Below are 19,112 nucleotides of genomic sequence, written 5' to 3' on the forward strand. Positions count from 1 at the left end.
TTAAAATTCTCCTATTACTGAAATAAAACCTTTTAAATCCGTATGTGGAGAATCACAACAAACTCCCCTGAGTAGTTATTATTACTCAGTTTATTTTTAATTTTAACTACAGTCATGTGTCTATTGTCTCACCTGTTTCAAACATAAATCTAGTAACACAACAGCAGCACTGCCACAACATCTCTGAAGATCATGATGTTGACATTTTGATGACATGATCTGATGTGTGTAAATTCATGCACAGTGTTAATTACTGAGTTCATATCAAAGAGGAACATGATGCAGTCCAGTCCAACCCAACACTAACTATGAGCTCAGTGATAAAACTCAGATGTGATCGTGTGGAAAACATGAGCATCACAGTAAAGTGGACTTTGACAAGAACTGAAAACACTGGAACAACCCTTGCTGTTGTCTCTCTATAAATCTTCTCTATAAATATGGTTGTGAACGTTAAAAACACCACATTACAGTGTTAAATAAAATAAATATAGGAAGACCTTCCATTTCCTTATAATGTTGTTAGTCCTGTTGCTCTCAAACAGAATACAGGGTGTCTTGTTGAAAAAAAACTATCAACATGGTTGACAAGACAGGGGCAAACATGCTGAAAGGGACTTTATCCTGTCTCTTGAGAGGAGATTTCATTTTTTTCCTACTGACTGTGTGGGTTTATCCAGGTGGCCCAACTTCCTCCTACAGCTCAAATTGTCAGGCCGGGACTCGAAGCAGCACTCAGGACTCAGTATGCAGAGATGACTAGGACTTTAATTGGAATGTACAGAGATCCCTTACAGAGGGACAACAAATGGCCACAAAAATTCCTGGACGTAATTCAAATCAGGGAAAACAAAAAAACTCTCCAAAGGGAGGAAAATTCAAAATGAAGAAACAATTCATAAATAAACACAAAACACTCCGAATGGAGGAACCTCAGAACTGAGGAAAAAGGCTAAGAAAAGACTAAACAAATCAAAGTAATCTCTCCGAGAGGATTCACAGGCTTACATGAAAATTACTTGGGAAGAAAACGTGAAGCGAAGCACGAGAAGGTTGACGAAGACGACACTCTGGCACGAGACAAGGGGAACACAGACTACTTAAACACATGGAGGGAAATAGGGGACAGGTGGACACAATCAGGAATCAGGGAAGACAATCAGACTGGTGAACACATGAGGAAGGGCAAGTGACCTGAAACAAGAGGAGAGTTACTTTTCAAAATAAAACAGGAAATGACATGACAAAACAACCCCAAGACAAGACACCCTCACCACGGTGTGACAGAACCCCCCCTCTTAGGACCGGCTACCAGACGGTCCAGGCTGTTCAGGATGGTCGCGGTTGAAGTCAGTAATAAGGGTACGGTCCACAATGAACCGTGATGGGATCCACTGTCTCTCCTCTGGACCGTACCCCTCCCAATCCACCAGGTACTGTCTGCCCCGGCCCCTGTTGCGTACAGCTAGCAGCCGTTTAACCTTGTAGACCGGACCCCCGTCTATCATCTCAGGAGGAGGAGGGGCGGGAGGAGGGAACCAAGGGACTCTCCTTGGCCGGCTTGACCTGACTGACATGGAAGGTGGGGTGAACACGGAGGGAGCGAGGCAGGCGGAGTCGGACAGCGCCAGGACCGATGACTTTGGTAATGGGGAAGGGACCCACAAAACGCGGTGCCAGTTTCTTGAGGGGACCCTGAGGTGAAGATTCTTGGTAGAAAGCCAAACCCTTTGGCCGGCTGGTAAGCAGGTGCGGGTCGCCCTCTTGCGGTCCGCCGCTTTCTTGGTCCGGTCCCCTTGGCGGATAAGCACTTGCCGTGCAGCGGCCCAGATGCGTCGGCAGCGGCGATCATGGCGTGGGCGGATGGGACCGAGACTTCAGGCTCCTGGGCAGCGAACACAGGAGGTTCATAACCATAAACACACTTGAAGGGCGAAAACCCTGTGGCAGACGTAGGCAGGGAGTTGTGGGCGTACTCGACCCAGACCAGGTGTTTGCTCCATGTCGAGGAGTTCTGGGACACTAGACAACGGAGGCCGGTTTCCAGCTGCTGGTTAAGGCGTTCGGTCTGGCCATTAGCCTCCGGGTGGTAGCCCGAGGTCAGACTGGCCTTAGCTCCGATGAGCCGGCAAAATTCCCTCCAGAACCGTGACACGAACTGGGGCCCCCGGTCTGAGACGATGTCCTTGGGAAACCCGTGAATCTTGAAAACATGGTCAATCATAATTTCAGCTGTTTCCTTGGCTGAAGGCAGTTTAGGCAGGGCAATAAATCTGACCATTTTAGAGAATCTATCCACCACAGTGAGGACTGTGGTGTTACCTTGAGAGACCGGGAGCCCCGTGACGAAATCCATCGATATATTGGCCCATGGTCTGGAGGGATAGGCAGTGGTTGCAGAAGTCCCATACGTGACCCGGAGGACACCTTGTTCCTCGCACAGACCGAACAAGCCTCGACGTACTCCCGGACCTCCGATTCCATGGATGGCCACCAGAACCTCCGAGAGATGGCGAACACCGTCCGCCGAACTCCCGGATGACAGGAAAGCAGCGAGGAATGGGCCCAATGAATCACCTGTGGGCGCAAATCGACAGGGACAAACAATCGATTCTCGGGGCACCCACTAGGTGGCGGAGCCTCACCATTAGCTTGCTTAACCTCATTTTCTATCTGCCAAGTCACCGCTCCAACCACACAGGTCAGTGGAAGGATAGGCTCTGGTTCTTTGGCTACAGGCTCAGGGTCGTATAGACGTGACAGGCGTCAGGCTTGACGTTTCGGGACCCCGGCCTGTAAGAAAGAGAAAAAGAAAAGCGGTTAAAGAACAGCGCCCACCTGGCCTGGCGAGAATTGAGTCTCTTAGCCCTGCGTATATATTCCAGGTTCTTGTGGTCAGTCCAAACGATGAATGGGTGCTCAGCTCCCTCCAACCAGTGTCTCCACTCCTCCAATGCCACCTTAACCGCCAACAGCTCCCGATTGCCGACATCGTAATTCCGCTCCGCTCTGGACAGTCGTCGCGACAGGAAAGCGCAGGGATGCATCTTCCCATCCTGCTCAGACCGCTGTGAAAGGACAGCCCCTATGCCCTCGTTGGAAGCATCCACCTCTACCACGAATTGCCGCCGAGTGTCCGGCATGATGAGGATGGGCGCCGAGGTGAAGCGGGACTTCAGCTTCTGGAAGGCAGCTCCTGCTCAGGTGACCAGGAGAAATGAACCTTCGAAGAGGTGAGTGCGTGCAGAGGAGCCGCTATTGCGCTGAAGCCTCGATGAACCGCCTGTAAAAGTTAGCAAAACCAAGGAATTGCTGAACTTTTTTGCGGCTATCAGGGGTGGGCCAATTGACCACAGTGCTAACTTTAGCCGGATCCATCTGCACCCTTCCAGGGGCTACGATGAAGCCCAGGAAGGAGACGGTATCGGCGTGAAACTCGCTCTTTTCAGCTTTGACGTAAAGTTTATGGTTTAATAGTCTCTGTAATACAGCTGCTACATGTTTTTTATGGGTGTCCAGGTCAGGTGAGTAGACGAGAATGTCGTCAAGGTAAACATACACAAAATGGTCAAGGAAGTCCCTTAGCACGTCATTAATCATGGCCTGAAACACAGCAGGAGCATTAGTGAGTCCGAATGGCATAACCAGATATTCATAATGACCGCTAGGGGTGTTGAACCCCGTCTTCCATTCGTCCCCCTCCCTGATCCTGACCAGATGGTATGCATTTCGAAGGTCTAGTTTTGTAAATATTTTGGCCTGTTGTAGTTGATCAAACACCGATGACATGAGGGGCAAGGGGTAGCGGTTCTTGATAGTAATGTCATTGAGGGGGCTGTAGTCAATACATGGTCTTAAGGTCCCATCTTTCTTTTTTACAAAGAAAAAACCGGCTCCAGCAGGTGACGAGGATGGACGTATGAGTCCCGCCTTCAGAGATGACTCTATGTAGTCCTTTCATGGCCTGCCGCTCGGGCCCTGACACAGAGTACAGCCGCCCCTTGGGAATGGTGGACCCGGGGATGAGGTCGATGGCGCAGTCATATGGTCGATGAGGTGGAAGTGACGTGGCCTTGATTTTATTAAAAACCTCCTTGAGGTGGTGGTAACAGGTGGGTATCGAAGTCAGATCGGGGTACTTGGAGTCTGTAACAGGTGGAGCGGAAACAGAATTTATGACAGTGGTAACTTTCTCCTGAATCTTGTCCTGCAGACACTCTTTCTCACAAAACTCCCCCCATCCCAAGATCTTGCCCGTAGGCCAGTCTATATGGGGGTTGTGGCGTGTGAGCCATGGATGTCCCAATACCAGGGTGCGTGTCGGTGATTTAAACAAATAAAAGTTCATTAATTCGCTGTGATTATTTATGGTAATGGCTATGGGTTCTGTGACGTGGGCTATAGTGAACAGAGCGTTACCATTTAAGGCCCTTGCCAGGATTGGTCGTGAGATAGCCTCAGTTTTCACTCCCAGTTTCTTGGCTAATCCCCAGTCCATTAAACTCTCATCAGCCCCGGAGTCAATTAAAACATTCATCTCCATGACTGTGGTGTTGTGTTTTACCTTTATGGCGGTCAAACTGCGTGAAGGAGAACCTGAGGTTGGGAACTTGCTTACTCCCCGAGCTGCCTTGACTGGGCAGACGACCACACGATGTCCAGATTCTCCGCAGTGAAGCAACGCCCCTCCTTGAGACGACGTTGTCGTTCCGCCTGGGTGAGCTGGGCCTGGCCCAACTGCATGGGTTCAGCCTCTCCTGCCATGTATAAGGAAGGAGGACGTTCGGGAGTCGGGCCCCGGGCATCGTGCCCACCCCGAACCAGCGGTTGTCGGTACCTCTCCAACGATGGTTGGCCCTTCTGATGCCGATGGAGTTCTTGGGTCCGGTTATCTGTCCGGATGACTAGGGCGATGAGGAATCCAGGTCCGCAGGCAGGTCCAAGGGAACCAGTAGCTTCCGTATGGGAAAAGACAGTCCATCCAGAAAAGCATCATAGAGGGCTTCGGAGTTCCATCCGCTCTCCGTTGCCAGGGTGCGGAAGCGGATGGCGTAGTCGCTTACCGAGTCGTTTCCCTGCTTCAACCCGCTCAATTCCCTAGCTTTCTCTCTGTCCGTTGACACCGGATCAAAAGTCTTCTGAAGAGCGGTCTGAAACTGTCGAAGCGAGTGGCACAGTGAAGAGTCTCGGTCCCATTCCGCTGTGGCCCATACTCTCGCTCTTCCGGTCAGGTGAGACATCATGAAGGCGATCTTGGACCGATCTGTGGCAAATGCAAGGGGGGAATGTTCAAAATGAATGGCACAGTCTATGAGGAAAGTCTTACAAGATCCTGGTTCTCCGGAATAGCGCTCCGGGGGTGCCAGCCTGATTCCTGTTCCGGCAGTGGGTACTGTCGGAACAGGAGCAACTGCTGTGACTGGAGGCTCCGGCACAATTGGCGGGTGGTGGGTCTGCTGTAGGTGTCCAAGCAGATCTTGCACTTGGGATGAAAGTTGACTCAACTGCGTGACCACCGCCACCTGAAACTCCTCCTGGCGGGAGAGTCGGGTCTCGTGAGCGCGGAGCGCGGCCGTTATCTGGTCAGTCTCTGCTGGGTCCATACTGGCCAGAGTGTACTGTCAGGCCGGGACTCGAAGCAGCACTCAGGACTCAGTATGCAGAGATGACTAGGGACTTTAATTGGAATGTACAGAGATCCCTTACAGAGGGACAACAAATGGCCACAAAAATTCCTGGACGTAATCAAATCAGGGAAAACAAAAAAAACTCTCCAAAGGGAGGAAAATTCAAAATGAAGAAACAATTCATAAAATAAACACAAAACACTCCGAATGGAGGAACCTCAGAACTGAGGAAAAAGGCTAAGAAAAGACTAAACAATCAAAGTAATCTCTCCGAGAGGATTCACAGGCTTACATGAAAATTACTTGGGAAGAAAACGTGAAGCGAAAGCACGAGAAGGTTGACGAAGACGACACTCTGGCACGAGACAAGGGGAACACAGACTACTTAAACACATGGAGGGAAATAGGGACAGGTGGACACACAATCAGGAATCAGGGAAGACAATCAGACTGGTGACACATGAGGAAGGGCAAGTGACCTGAAACAAGAGGAGAGTTACTTTTCAAAATAAAACAGGAAATGACATGACAAAACAACCCCAAGACAAGACACCCTCACCACGGTGTGACACAAATAAATACATGTCTGGTCTCTTTATATGGTGGAGGCCTCTGTCTGTCTTTCATTTAATTTTCTTATGATAGTAACATTTATATTAAGAGCCTCCAACATTTTCCTCTTCTTTTTTTTCCCGAAGTAAATCTTTAAATCAACAGTCTTAATGGACATTTGCATAAACACAATCATCTTGTGTTGGTTCAGTCTTCCGGGGTCGTGGCTTGACTCGACCGTACTCCACCTCCACATTCGGCCTTTGCTCAGCCTGCCTCCTCTGCTGCTGCTCCTCTGTAGAGCAACAGGAAGGAAAGACATAAACTCATTAATTATTAAAAAGCAAGTTTTACATTTTGGGAAATGCATTTATTTGCTTTATTTATTTAAAAATACTCATGTAGGTCATTGTCTGCAGTAGCAACAGCCAAGTTAACTGTTTTCCTCTGTTTCCAGTTTTTGTGTTAAATATCTTTTTAAATTTTAATTACAACAAATGGTATAACTGTGAATCCAGTGAAGTTTAGTTTTGTACCTTTAGGTTTGTTGTGTCTTTTCTTTTTCCTCTGAGCCCAGATGACTGATAAGCCCACAACCAAGACAATGACCAGGGCTGAGGGTACACCAACTATTAGTGGTAAATAGGCTGTTGGAAGATAAAAGACACAAGAAAGATGGACTTTGTGTCAAAGAACAATACATGTCTTTTTAGGAAGACAAACAAAGATAGAAAGAGAAAAAAAATGGCAATGAAATCACAACAGTAGAGTTTCACTTACTAATGTACCATGGTTCATTACTGGTCAAAGTTTGATTGGAGGGTTTATTTGACACTATGGTAGTCTTCGTACCCAAACTAGTGGTAGGGGCAGTAGTTGGGTTAATACACAGTGTGTTATTGGCTTCAAACACCCACTCTGATATGTGTGTCCCATTAAGTAAGGTGCAGTTGATGAATATGAAGCCTATGAACAAACAAATATCATTTATGACTGATGTTATGACACCAACATGATTACCAAGTTATTTCTCATCATGTTGTCACTCACCACAGGTAGAGATCCTCTCTCCTCTGGAGACACTACTGATGTGATTCCTGACTGAACAGACCAGATGTCCTGAGACGTCTTGTTTCAGAGTGATGACGTTAGTCTCATTATTTCCAGAGAGGAGCTCAGTGTCTGTCACTGAGTGTCCATCCAGAGTCCAGCTGTACTGAGGACTGTCCCCTCCATCAGAGGAGCAGGACACCCTCTTCTCTCCATGGGACAGACACTCAGAGACCAGATGGACAGAGGACACCGGAGCTGAGAGAAACACACACAGATGACTTTTGATAACAAGGTAATTATCTCTTAATAAATAAATACAGAAACATGCAGAATATAAAGTATATTATTTAGACTTTGACTGTAAACAGTAATGAAGGAGGATTCAGTTCAGGACTGTTATATTTGTTTTCACTAGTGAACCTAAAAACTGGTAAGTGAATGTAAGATATCTTTGTTTGTACACAAATCAATACAATTTCAGACTTAGATCCGTCAATATGACTTAATTTCTCAGGAGTAGAAAAAAAGGATTTTACCTTCAATAAACAACTGTAGAGTCTGTTCTTGTAATTCTTTTCCATTTGAGTCCATGATTATCAGATCATATTGACCACTGTCACTCCTGCTCAGGTCATTGATCCTAAATGTTCCATCACTGGGATTAAAGACAGATCTGTCTTTTATCACATTAGTTACAATCATTTTGTTTCTCCATCTTAATATTACTGATGATCCTTTTTTCACATCAAATTTCAATATTTCTAAGGCGTTGTCCATCAGTTTCATGACCACAGTTCCTCCCAAAGCTCCATAACACTGAGCTCCACTCTGTCTGCCATCACAGTAAGTTTCTCCACCTGTGAATTAAAACATTGAGAGTATTTCATTTCTACCACTATGAAGCATAATTGTGCAATATTTCAGTCACATGCATTGACCTAAAACAGACTTAGTGGGTTTTTCTCTCTCAGACTAAACAATCAATCAAACATGTATTTCTGCTGCTGAGCATTTCACAGGTCAGTGGCTGGAAAACTGCTGTGATTCATTTAACAACATTAATCTGTTAAACAGAGTTTTTACATTAGTTGAATTCAACCAGTAATTACAGACCTATGTGTGTCAAACTGAGTTAAACCCACCAAATTATCTGTTGGTTCATTTTCTGAATAAATGTGAATAAAATGATTAATAATGTAGAATCATTTGAAGCAGTAGTGCAACCAATAAAACTAAGAGATGTGAATATGTCACTCAGAGTGGGTAGGCAGTATGTAGCTACAAGGAAGTGTTGGAACAAGGACATATAAGGCATTATATCTGTCACTGGTTTTGTTCTTCAGGTTTACTCAACAAAGTCACAGAGGCTCAAGGCCAAATGACGCACAATGCAACAGCAGAGTTACACAAGTATAATTTATCATCCTTAGTTGGTCTCTGATACATGACTATTGTTTATTGTCCTTCTCCAAAGTGTAAATCTCTCAGTTGTGACTTTCTCCAAACTAAAAGAATTCACTGAGACCATGTCTGTGTCACAACCCCAAAGACACAAAGCAATCAATCTTAATCTTTTCTCTGTAGATATTTTGGGAGACAAGCTGTCTTCACTTTGTGGAAAGTTACAAACTAAAGCCGTGTGTATAAAAGACTATCATGTCATCTTCATTGTCCTCAATCAAACTGTTTGATAAATCTGTGAGACTTTCAAACCTCCTTTCAGAAGCAGTTAACAAGAAGTTTAACATTTCACTACTATTTCATCCACTAAACCATCTTTAGAAACCTGAATAAAGTACCACGTCAATATCTCACCATGAGAGACTCCAAGTATCATCAGCATCAGTCCAACCACAGCTTCCATGTCTCCTCTCTCTTCACACTCTGTTCAGTCACTCAGCAGCTTTCAAACTTTATCTAATTCCTCCCAAAGTCAAACATATGTACCCTGCTCTCAACAGAAAGCAGTGTGTTGTGGTAGTGATCAGCCTCAGAGGAGAGTGTGTGAAATGTGCACAACGTTGTTTCTAACTTCTCGTAATATGAAGAAAAAAGAAAGGGAAGCAGTATCAACTTTCTTCCTTTTTTAGCCTCAGTTCAACAAGTGTGTTTTTCTGTGTGATGAACTAAATGAAACATCCTCCTTCTGAGACTGACAGCTGATATTTCTAAGACACCATCATGAAGGTGTATCAAACTAGAAACATTTTAAAATGTCTCCTATTACTGATCAACCTTTTAAATCCTGTATGTGGAGAATCAAAACAAACTTATTGCTCAGTTTTTCATTTTAACTACAGTCATGTGTCTATTGTCTCATCTGTGTCAAACATAAATCTAGTAACACAACAGCAGCACTGCCACAACATCTCTGAAGATCATGATGTTGACATTTTGGTGACATGATCTGATGTGTGTAAATTCATGTACAGTGTTAATTACTGAGTTCATAGTCAAAGAGGAACATGATGCAGTCCAGTCCAACCCAACACTAACTACGAGCTCAGAGGAGTGTGTGAAAACTTGACTGAGCAGGTTGTTGTATTTTGTGATGCTGAGAAGAGGAACTGATGTGAGTTTTCTACCTCTTTTAGCCTTCATTACAACAAGTGGGCCTTCGTGTGTGATGGACTGAGTGGAAGAGAAGGAAATATTCCTCATTGTGACACTGAAAGCTAACATTTCTAAGACATCAGCATACATCCTACACTGAACAGTCTGAAACGTCTCCTTTTACTGATCACCTTTGCAAGAAGAGGTTTTACAAACACTGAACACAGAGAGGCAACAAAAAGGAAGTGAACATAACTTAACCCATAACTTAAGAAACCTCATAGTATTTTCAACATCCAAAGAACCTGACACCACTAACAACATGGTTGACAAGACAGATACTAAGAAAAGCATTTATCCATTCAACAAAGTTATAGTCGACCATTAAACTGGATCTTTTGATAGTCAACATGTAGACTGAATATTTTTTATTATGAGGAAACAGATATAAAGTCTCCATTTCTATCACAATGTAAAGCTGTCAACTGGAAATATATAATAATTTCAACTCCTTGAAATGATCTTCTCTTCTCTTTCTTTGTTTTTTCTATATCTCTGTATTTGTTTTTTTCCTTTTTCTATTTCTGGACAGCCACATGAAAATGTTTTTAACTCGTGTCAAGATATGAAGTCAACAGCACAGCCTTTATGAACCAGTAGATTGAAACCTCTGACCTGCTAATAGGAGCCAAGATGTTTTATTCAAAGTCAAGTTAATCTTCAGCAGTCATGAAATGTACAATGTTGAACCATGGATAGAGGTCCCACAGTTGGACCTAAGGCTGATCCATTTCTGACACAGGCCAGGAAAGGAAATCTTCATGACTGCACATGGGCAAAGGAATAAACTCAACTGCAGTCCTTACAGTCCTGTGGCCTATCCACAACAGAACCAATGACAGGATGCAGACAGGAAGTTGGTCTCGTGCGACATTATCAAAATTATGAAACATTTGATTTAAATTATTAACAATCCAAAGACACATCAATATTCCAGTACTCGCAATTAAATATTTACATTGAAGAAACACAGTATTGTGAGGAACACTGTTCACTGCTGACTGACAAACACAAATAATCGATCTTGTGACTATGTGAAAATATATCTGTGGATGTATTTAAAAGAATCTGAGTTTATCAAAGACAAAAACAACCACTGCTGGTTTTCAGTAGAGAAACAAAAGAACAAAAAAGTAGAGATAGAAAAAACATCTCACCATGAGAAACTCCAAGTAGAATCAACAACAGTCCAAACACAACTTTCATGTCTCCTCTCAGTTCAGCTTCTGTTGAGTCAGTCTGCAGCTTTAGAAAGTTTATCTATTTATCAGCTACAAGTGTCCCTTACTCTGCAGTGAGCTGTGTTACACAGAGGACTGTGTGAAAACTAGCACTATCTTCCTTTTTTCAGTGCTGAGAGCAGGAAATTCAAGAGTCATTTGGCAAAGCCTCGAAAGAAAAGGACGTTCATTTGAATAAATCTTAAAATAAATCATAATATAAACCCATGTTTCACTTCCTCCTGTAGACTCGGATAATAATATGATAGATGATAGATTGATGGGTCATTATTTGAGTAACACAACACAAAAGATAACGTCGAAATGTACTCAGTGAATATATTTGTCTGCATGTGTGAAATGAGTGACTGTTAGCACCAATAGTCTGTTTATCTTTGAGAGAAGCTCCTTTACATTACCCAGAAACAAAGAAACAGTAAATGTTTAATCTTACACATTCAGATGTTGTTACTCATCAGCTTCATGTAAGAGGATGACAACTCAGGGTCTGGTGATTGGTAACATTATATTAAGACTATTTAAACCCAAAAACATATAATTTTCTTGATGTGCACATCTACAGACTTATGCTGCATCCACAGGCACATTGTAATGTGAGTTTTCATACTAATTGTCTAATTGTTGTGCTATATGACTGAATTAAACTATTAAACCAGGGTACTAACATAAAGCCACTTTAACTATCACAGACATATTACTCCACAAATATCATTGTAACTCTAATCTTAAATATGTTCATCACAGCAAGACCATGGAGGCATGACTTCCTCATTCATATTGTGGGCAGTGTAAATGCAAATTATTGTAGTCATAAAGGTCAGGGCTCAGATATTACAAGTATTCTCCAATTTTGAGTAACTTCATGTAGCAGCCAATGTATACATGTATGATCTTACATTAAGTTGGCATGTGACCAAAAAGTTAATGTTCACAAATGTTTTAGCAGAAGTTTGTGATGTTTTCAGAAGTTACATGTCACCAGTATATTCTAAGGAAAGACTCACCCAACTAACAAGGGAAGTGAAACTATCTGCAAAGCTAGTAGCATATAAGCTCCTTCTCACATCTAAATTGAAACTAATACACATACACGGTCATCAGTGACTTTATAACCAACTGCCTTGTATTGTATTTCTCCCACTGGACTGTTCCCCTTGAAGAGCTCTACCCAGAATGCATGTGTTCATCAAGTTTCTGTGTGTGTACAGTTAGCAGTTTAGTTAGGCTAGGCTAATGTTCGCCAGTGAGAGAGCAACCAGTATTTTTAGCGGCTGAGTGTCTGCCTGAACTTCCGTGCTCTCTGCTGACGACAGAGTGTGTCTAGGCCTCGCTAGAGGAAGTCAAGCGGATTGAGACTGTGTCAACACCCCGCCATCAGGTGAGGCCCCAAGTATGACAGGTGGAGCTGGCACTGAAAGATCAGACAAAAACTGCTTTCACCATTGATCAGGGACTCTGGAAGGTCCGTTTAATGCCATTTGGACTTCGCAACGCCCCTGCCATATCTGAGAGGTTGATGGACTTCTTGGGACTTGCCTCTTACTACTGGCGCTTTGAATGCGACTTTGCATCCATCTCCAGCCCACTATACTGCCTGACAGACAGGGGGTGGGAGTTTGAGTGGGACGAGAACTGCGAGGACATGACTTTAACCAGTTGGACAAAACCCTGACCTCCACCCCATCCTGGTACTCCCCGACCCGGGGTGCTGCTTCATGGCTGACATGGATGCCAGAGACATGGGACCTGGGGCTGTCCTCTCGCAGAAGAAAGAGGAAGAGTGGTGGCCTACTGCAGCCCCAGCCTGCTCTGAACACAGCTACTGCTGTTGGCAGTAATCATAGTGCTTCATCACTTCTGGCCCTACCTCTGTGGCTTCTACGAACCGATCCCACTACCCTGACGTGGCCCCTCTCCTTTCATGAACCAGAGGGACAGCTGGTGAGATGGACTGAGTCCCTACAGAACTACCACTTTGATTTTAATCAGCTTTTAATCAGCTGAGCTTCTTCTTACTAGAGTTATTGGTGTTTTTCTCTTCTTCTTTTCTCTTCTTTCATTTCATTTTCTACAGTCAGAACTACTTTGTTATGTCACACCATGATGAAAATAATGAAGTGAATCGTACTTATAATGTCGTTAGTCCTGTTGCTCTCAACAGAATACAGGGTGTCTTGTTAATGATCTGCGTCAGAGGAGTGTGTGAAAACTTGACCGAGCAGGGCGTTGTATGTTTGTGATGCTGAGAAGAGGAACTGATGTGAGTTTTCTACCTCTTTTAGCCTTCAGTACAACAAGTGGGTCTTCGTGTGTGATGGACTGAGTGGACGAGAAGGAAATATCCCTCATTGTGACACTGACAGCTAACATTTCTAAGACATCAGCATACATCCTACACTGAACAGTCTGAAACGTCTCCTTTAAACTCATCACCTTCACAAGAAGAGGTTTTACAAACACTGAACACAGAGAGGCAACAAAAAGGAAGTGAACATAACATAACTCATAACTTAAGAAACCTCACAGTATTTTCAACATCCAAAGAACCTGACACCACTAACTACATGGTTGACAAGACAGATACTAAGAAAAACATTTATGTACTCAACAAAGTTATAGTCGACCATTAAACTGGATCTTTTGATTGTCAACATGTAGACTGAATATTTTTTATTAAGAGGAAACTGATATAATGTCTCCATTTATATCACAATGGAAAGCTGTCAACTGGAAATATATAATCATATAATCTCTTTGAAATGATCTTCTCTTCTCTTTCTTTATTTTTTATATTTCTTTTTTTTTTTTTTTTTTTTTCCTTTTTCTATTTCTGAACGGCCACATGAAAATGTTTTTAACTCGTGTCAAGATATGAAGCCAACAGCACAGCCTTTATGAACCAGTAGAGGGAAACCTCTGACCATTGCATTTTCTACTACTGACTGTGTGGGTTTTATCCAGGTGGCCTAGCTTCCTCCTACAGTTCAAATAAATCCATGTTTGGTCTTTTTATATGTGTCAAATGAATTAGGAATTCTGGAATTATGAATGAATTATTTCAGAACTATTTAAAAGTTATTATTGAAAATGTTGCACTTATAGAATCTTAGACTTTCAGTATGTGAACGTTCAGTAAGTACATGCAGTAAGACCTCTAATTGTGTTATTCACACTACAAAATCATGTTTTAGGGACTTCCGGTGGGCAAGTAGACAAGATGGCAGGCTGACCTAACACACTCCCAAAATCACATTTTTCCCCCAGATTCAAGTGCTTTGGGTAAGACATTTAATTCTACACATTTATTCTACAAAGGAAGGGGACTAAACGAGCGAAGATAAAAGGAAAATCAACTCAAGATCTGGAGAACACGATAAAGTAACCGCGCGGAGCGATGACGATGCTAACGCTAGCACACCTAGCCCGGTCGACTTGCCCCGGCTGGAGCTAGCCTGCTAGCCGGCATTCACTCTGAGATTAAGGCGATGCGCCCCGACACAGAACGAGCTGCACTCATTCCGATCTACGTTGAGAGAGGACGTGAAGAAGGAGTTGGTTGAGCTTCGAGATGAGATTAATCAGGCCCTGGGAGATATCAGGGGGGAAAAACACAACTACGCGATTCGAAGCTGAATGTTATAACTATTATTTCATCCTCCTCTCTCACATTGACTTAATGATTGACTTTTAGCTTGAGATAAACAGATTCATTGATAAAGGGAGAGTGGACAGGTGGAGAAACTGTGATGGTAGGAAAATATGGCAATTGACGTAACTTTTGTGACTTCAAAGAGGGGCCCTTTGTTAAAATAGGTTTTCCCCTCAGTGTTAAAGTTCTCTGTTGTGGAAGCCAATTTATTGGACATTCACTGTCTTCAGTTTCGTTTGGATTTTGATAGTTCTGTTTACCCAAGTTCAAGGGTAAGGTGTTACAGGTTGAGAGTAATACACCTGCTGCTACCAAGCCCTTGATCGTGGGAGCCTGCTATTTGGTGTGCTTGGTGTGCCTGCTATTTAGTGGGTATTGTTTCTTCTATGATAACACTTTGTCCTTCATTATCTTAATGTGAACTGGCTGTGCTGACCTGACTAACCCTACATCTGTCTTGTGCTGAGACCATAATCTTTGTATATGTACTTTGTAGTATCTGAGCTAATTGCACAACATGCTCTTCTGACAGCAGCATTAGAGTCACGGATCTTTGACTTAGCAGCACGCGGACTCCTGCTCCTTCATCATATGTTCGCAGAGAGATTTTTAGAAACTGCCCATTAGTAGATGCTTTTAAATGAATATTCTGAGTTGCTTTCCATACCGTCGTCTGTAGAGCTGTCTTCATCATGGGGCCCAGGTCATGTGACTCCTGCCCCTGGGCTATCATCAAGGTAGCGTGTGGGGCAGAGTCAGGCACCTCTAACCATGGACGCAACTCCGCAGGTAGTGTCACAACCGCAGCAGCACCCTGAGGCCCTATATACAGAGCTTGGCATATCATTGAAAACAGCTTTCCACTGTAAAATTCTTTCCAGCATTCTGAGTATGTTATTGAGTTTCTTGTGCAGTGGGCAGTTCTTTCAATTCCCACTCTTTCCACAACTTCCAATGATGCATCAGTTCTGATTTAGGCCATTCTCACCACTGGATCAAATATCCTGCAGGCTGAACAAGGGTGGCTGGTTTTTCAGAATTCAGAATCAGAATCAGAATTACTCTATTGATCCCAGGGGGAAATTACTTTTCGTTACAGCAGCTCCAACCCAAAGTGTACCAGTGTTTAGAACAAAGAGCAATCAGAATAAGTAAGAGACAATAAGAATAAGTAAGAGAATGTAAAAAATATAGGAAATATATATATATATATATGTGTATATATATATATATATATAGAACAATATGTACAAGTATAAGTGAAGTGAACCTGTGTTCCGAGTTACTGCTCTACAGAGAAAAAGTTATTGTGCATGGTGAGAAATATATAAGGAAATATATACAAGTGTATGAAAATAATGAGGTTATGCATGTGTTATTGCACAATCTCAGTGTTAGTATATTTATAAACATGGATTATAGTTATAAACATTATTGCACATAGTAAGACCAGAGTCCCCTAGTGTACAGGGAATGTGTACTGGTATATGAGATGAGGTGAATATGAATTATTGCATTATTGAATTATTGCACATTAATGAATTATTGCACATTAAATAAATAAATGTGCGTTCTACACCCTCAGAGTGAGGAGTTGTACAGGCTAATGGCCACCGGCAGGAATGATTTCCTGTGGCGCTCTGTGGTGCATCATGTGATCAGTCTGGTGCTGAAAGAACTCCTCTGTCTGGACAGCACACCATGGAGTGTGTTCGACTCATTGTCCAGGATGGCTGTCACCTTGTGAAGCATTCTCCTGTCTGACACCACTGTCAGAGGGTCCAGCTTCACTCCCACAATGTCACTAGCCTTGCGTATCAATCTGTTCAACCTATTGGCGTCTGCTACCCTCAGCCTGCTGCCCCAGCACGCAACAGCATAGAAGATGCCACTGGCCACCACAGACTCATAGAACATCCTGAGCATAGTCCTGCAAATGTTAAAAGACCTCAACCGCCTCAGAAAATAGAGGCGACTCAGGCCCTTTCTGTACAGGGGGTCTGTGTTCTTACCCCAGTCCAGTCTATTATCAATGTGAACCCCCAGATACTTATAATCCTCCACAATGTCCACATTGACCCCCTGGATGGAAACAGGAGTCACCGGCACCTTGGTCCTCCTCAGGTCCACCACCAGCTTCTTCGTCTTTGTCACACTGAGCTGTAGATGGTTCTCCTCACACCATGTGACAAAGTTGTCCACAACAGCGCTGTACTCCACCTTGTCACCCTTGCTGATGCATCCAACCACTGCAGAGTCATCAGAAAACTTCTGGAGATGACAGGTCTCCGTGCAGTGGTTGAAGTCCGTGGTGTAGAGGGTGAAGAGAAAGGGAGGGAGGAAAGTCCCCTGTGGGGCCCCAGTGTTGCTGACCAGCCTGCCTGACATACAGCGTTTCAGGAGCACATACTGTGGTCTGTGGTCTTTTCATTGTCTTTTAAGTCTTGAACTGTTGTCATGCCAATGGCATGCTCTCTTTTGAGATCCAGTGTAAGGCCTTTGTGTGTGCAGATGATTGTCACTTTTAGTGGGCACAGGATGCCTCATCCCAATAAGTTAATTGGAGTTCTTTCTGAGTGTAATGGGGGGGCTGTTATTCATTTTCTTGATATTTTCAGGCGCACCGGTCGTGTTAGAGGAGTTACTTGGGTTGTCCCAGAGAAGCCTCTGGACAACGCCTACGGTTGATGGATTGACCTGAGAGGGGAAGGGAGGAACCCTTGCTGCCACTACAGGAATAGGTGGCTCCTGTGTCCACCATAAAAGCATATTCTTGATTCTGTATTTCAACAGCAACAGTGGGTTCCTTCTGTGGTTGTGTTGACATGACCAGTGACATGTGTGCACCCTCTGGCTTCTCTAGGTACCCCTATTGCCATCTCTCCATCTTCTGTGTTCAGTTGGGCATTGGATTGTACACGCCTCTGCATCTGTGGATAGAAACCTCTTCCTATCCCCTGGTGATAGTAGCCTCCTCTTTGTCCTGGCTGCCCTCTATAGGGCTGTCCTCTGACTTGCTGAGGCTGATTAACGTGCACATGCCAGTTTATTGTAGACTTTTCTATCAGTTTTGCTGTAGTTGACTCAGCTCTCATCAGGGGGCACTGCTTCACTTGTGCAGGCTCCACACAAGGCGAGTAAGGAGGGGGTCTGCTCATCTCTGTTGGTGCAGCAGGCGTGGTCTGTTGCTCAGCTCCTCCTTTGTCTCCTCCTCCCAGGGCTGGCATCTGTTTAACATTCAACACGTACTTGTTCCGTTCCTGTTCCCCTTATACTCCACTGACTTTTAGCACAACTCAGAGTCATGTCACATACAGAAATTTTCTGATGACTCTGCAGTTATGGGGTGTATAAGCCGGGGACGGAATGAGGAGGAGTATAAAGGACTGGTGAACAGATTTGTGGGGTAGGCTGGAAGTAATCACCTGCTGCTTAACGTGGGCAAGACCAAAGAGATGGTCATTGACTTCAGGAGGAAGGGAACTGCTCCTCAGCCCCTCAGCATCCTTGGCAGGGATGTGGATGTGGTGGTGGAGTACAAATACCTCGGAGTGACCATCAACCACTGACTGAACTGGAGGGACCAACAGCACAGCTGTGTACAAGGGTTGCAGCAGACTCTACTTCCTGAGGCAGCTGAGGCCCTTCAACGTATGTAGGAAGATGCTGGAGAACCTTTACCAGTCTATTGTGGCCAGCACCCTTTTCTCTGCTGGTGGAACAGCATTGCAGACAGTGACACCAATAGACTGAATAAACTGGTCAGGAAGGCTGGATCTGTCATTGGCTGCATACAGGAAACTTTTGAAATGGTGGTGGAGAGGAGGACACTTAACAAACTGTCATCAATCATGGATAACCCTGACCACCCTCTCTTCTTGCCTCCTGATTTCTGGCTGTCCCTCTTCTCTTATTCTTATTAGAACTATTATTTTATGTTCAGTGGTGGCCTGTTTAAGCTTAGGTGTCTTAGTAGGGTTGTACTTCAAGGCCTCGCTCTCGTCCTTGGCTGGAGTTTTGGTAAGGTAACCAAATTTACGGGTTTCCCATTCTACTTTTCTGGGAAAATCTGTATCTGCAACCGTGGATTTACTGCCCCCCTTTGTCTCCCAGCTATGGTTATATTCTCAGGAATCCCCAGAAAGAGTCGCCAGATGCAGTATTACTGAGCTGGTGGGGACGTTACACAAGTTTTCTAATATAATTGCTAGTGTGTCTGGTGTTCTCAGGCTGCGTATTACAACCTCCCACGGTAGTGCTGGAAACTCCTCTTTAGTCTGAGTTAAGTTTTTTTGTGATATGCCACAGTTTTTGATTAATCTCTTGTTCAGTCTGCCAATGCCCTATGCCATCCTCATCTCTCTCTGCCTTCCCCAG

General features: G+C 44.0%; 1 long non-coding RNA gene across 1 annotated transcript; it reads right to left on the reverse strand.

Annotated features, from left to right (window-relative positions):
* Positions 1-6,099: 6,099 nt before the first annotated feature.
* LOC125007837 lies at positions 6,100-7,259 on the reverse strand. The gene is made up of 4 exons (XR_007112805.1): positions 7,230-7,259; positions 6,960-7,145; positions 6,716-6,826; positions 6,100-6,474 (listed from the first exon to the last, which is right to left on the reverse strand). It is a non-coding gene; the product is annotated as an uncharacterized LOC125007837 (long non-coding RNA).
* Positions 7,260-19,112: the final 11,853 nt, after the last annotated feature.

This window comes from Mugil cephalus, chromosome 5 (assembly GCF_022458985.1).
Source record: "Mugil cephalus isolate CIBA_MC_2020 chromosome 5, CIBA_Mcephalus_1.1, whole genome shotgun sequence".
Classification (NCBI taxonomy): Eukaryota; Metazoa; Chordata; class Actinopteri; order Mugiliformes; family Mugilidae; genus Mugil; species Mugil cephalus.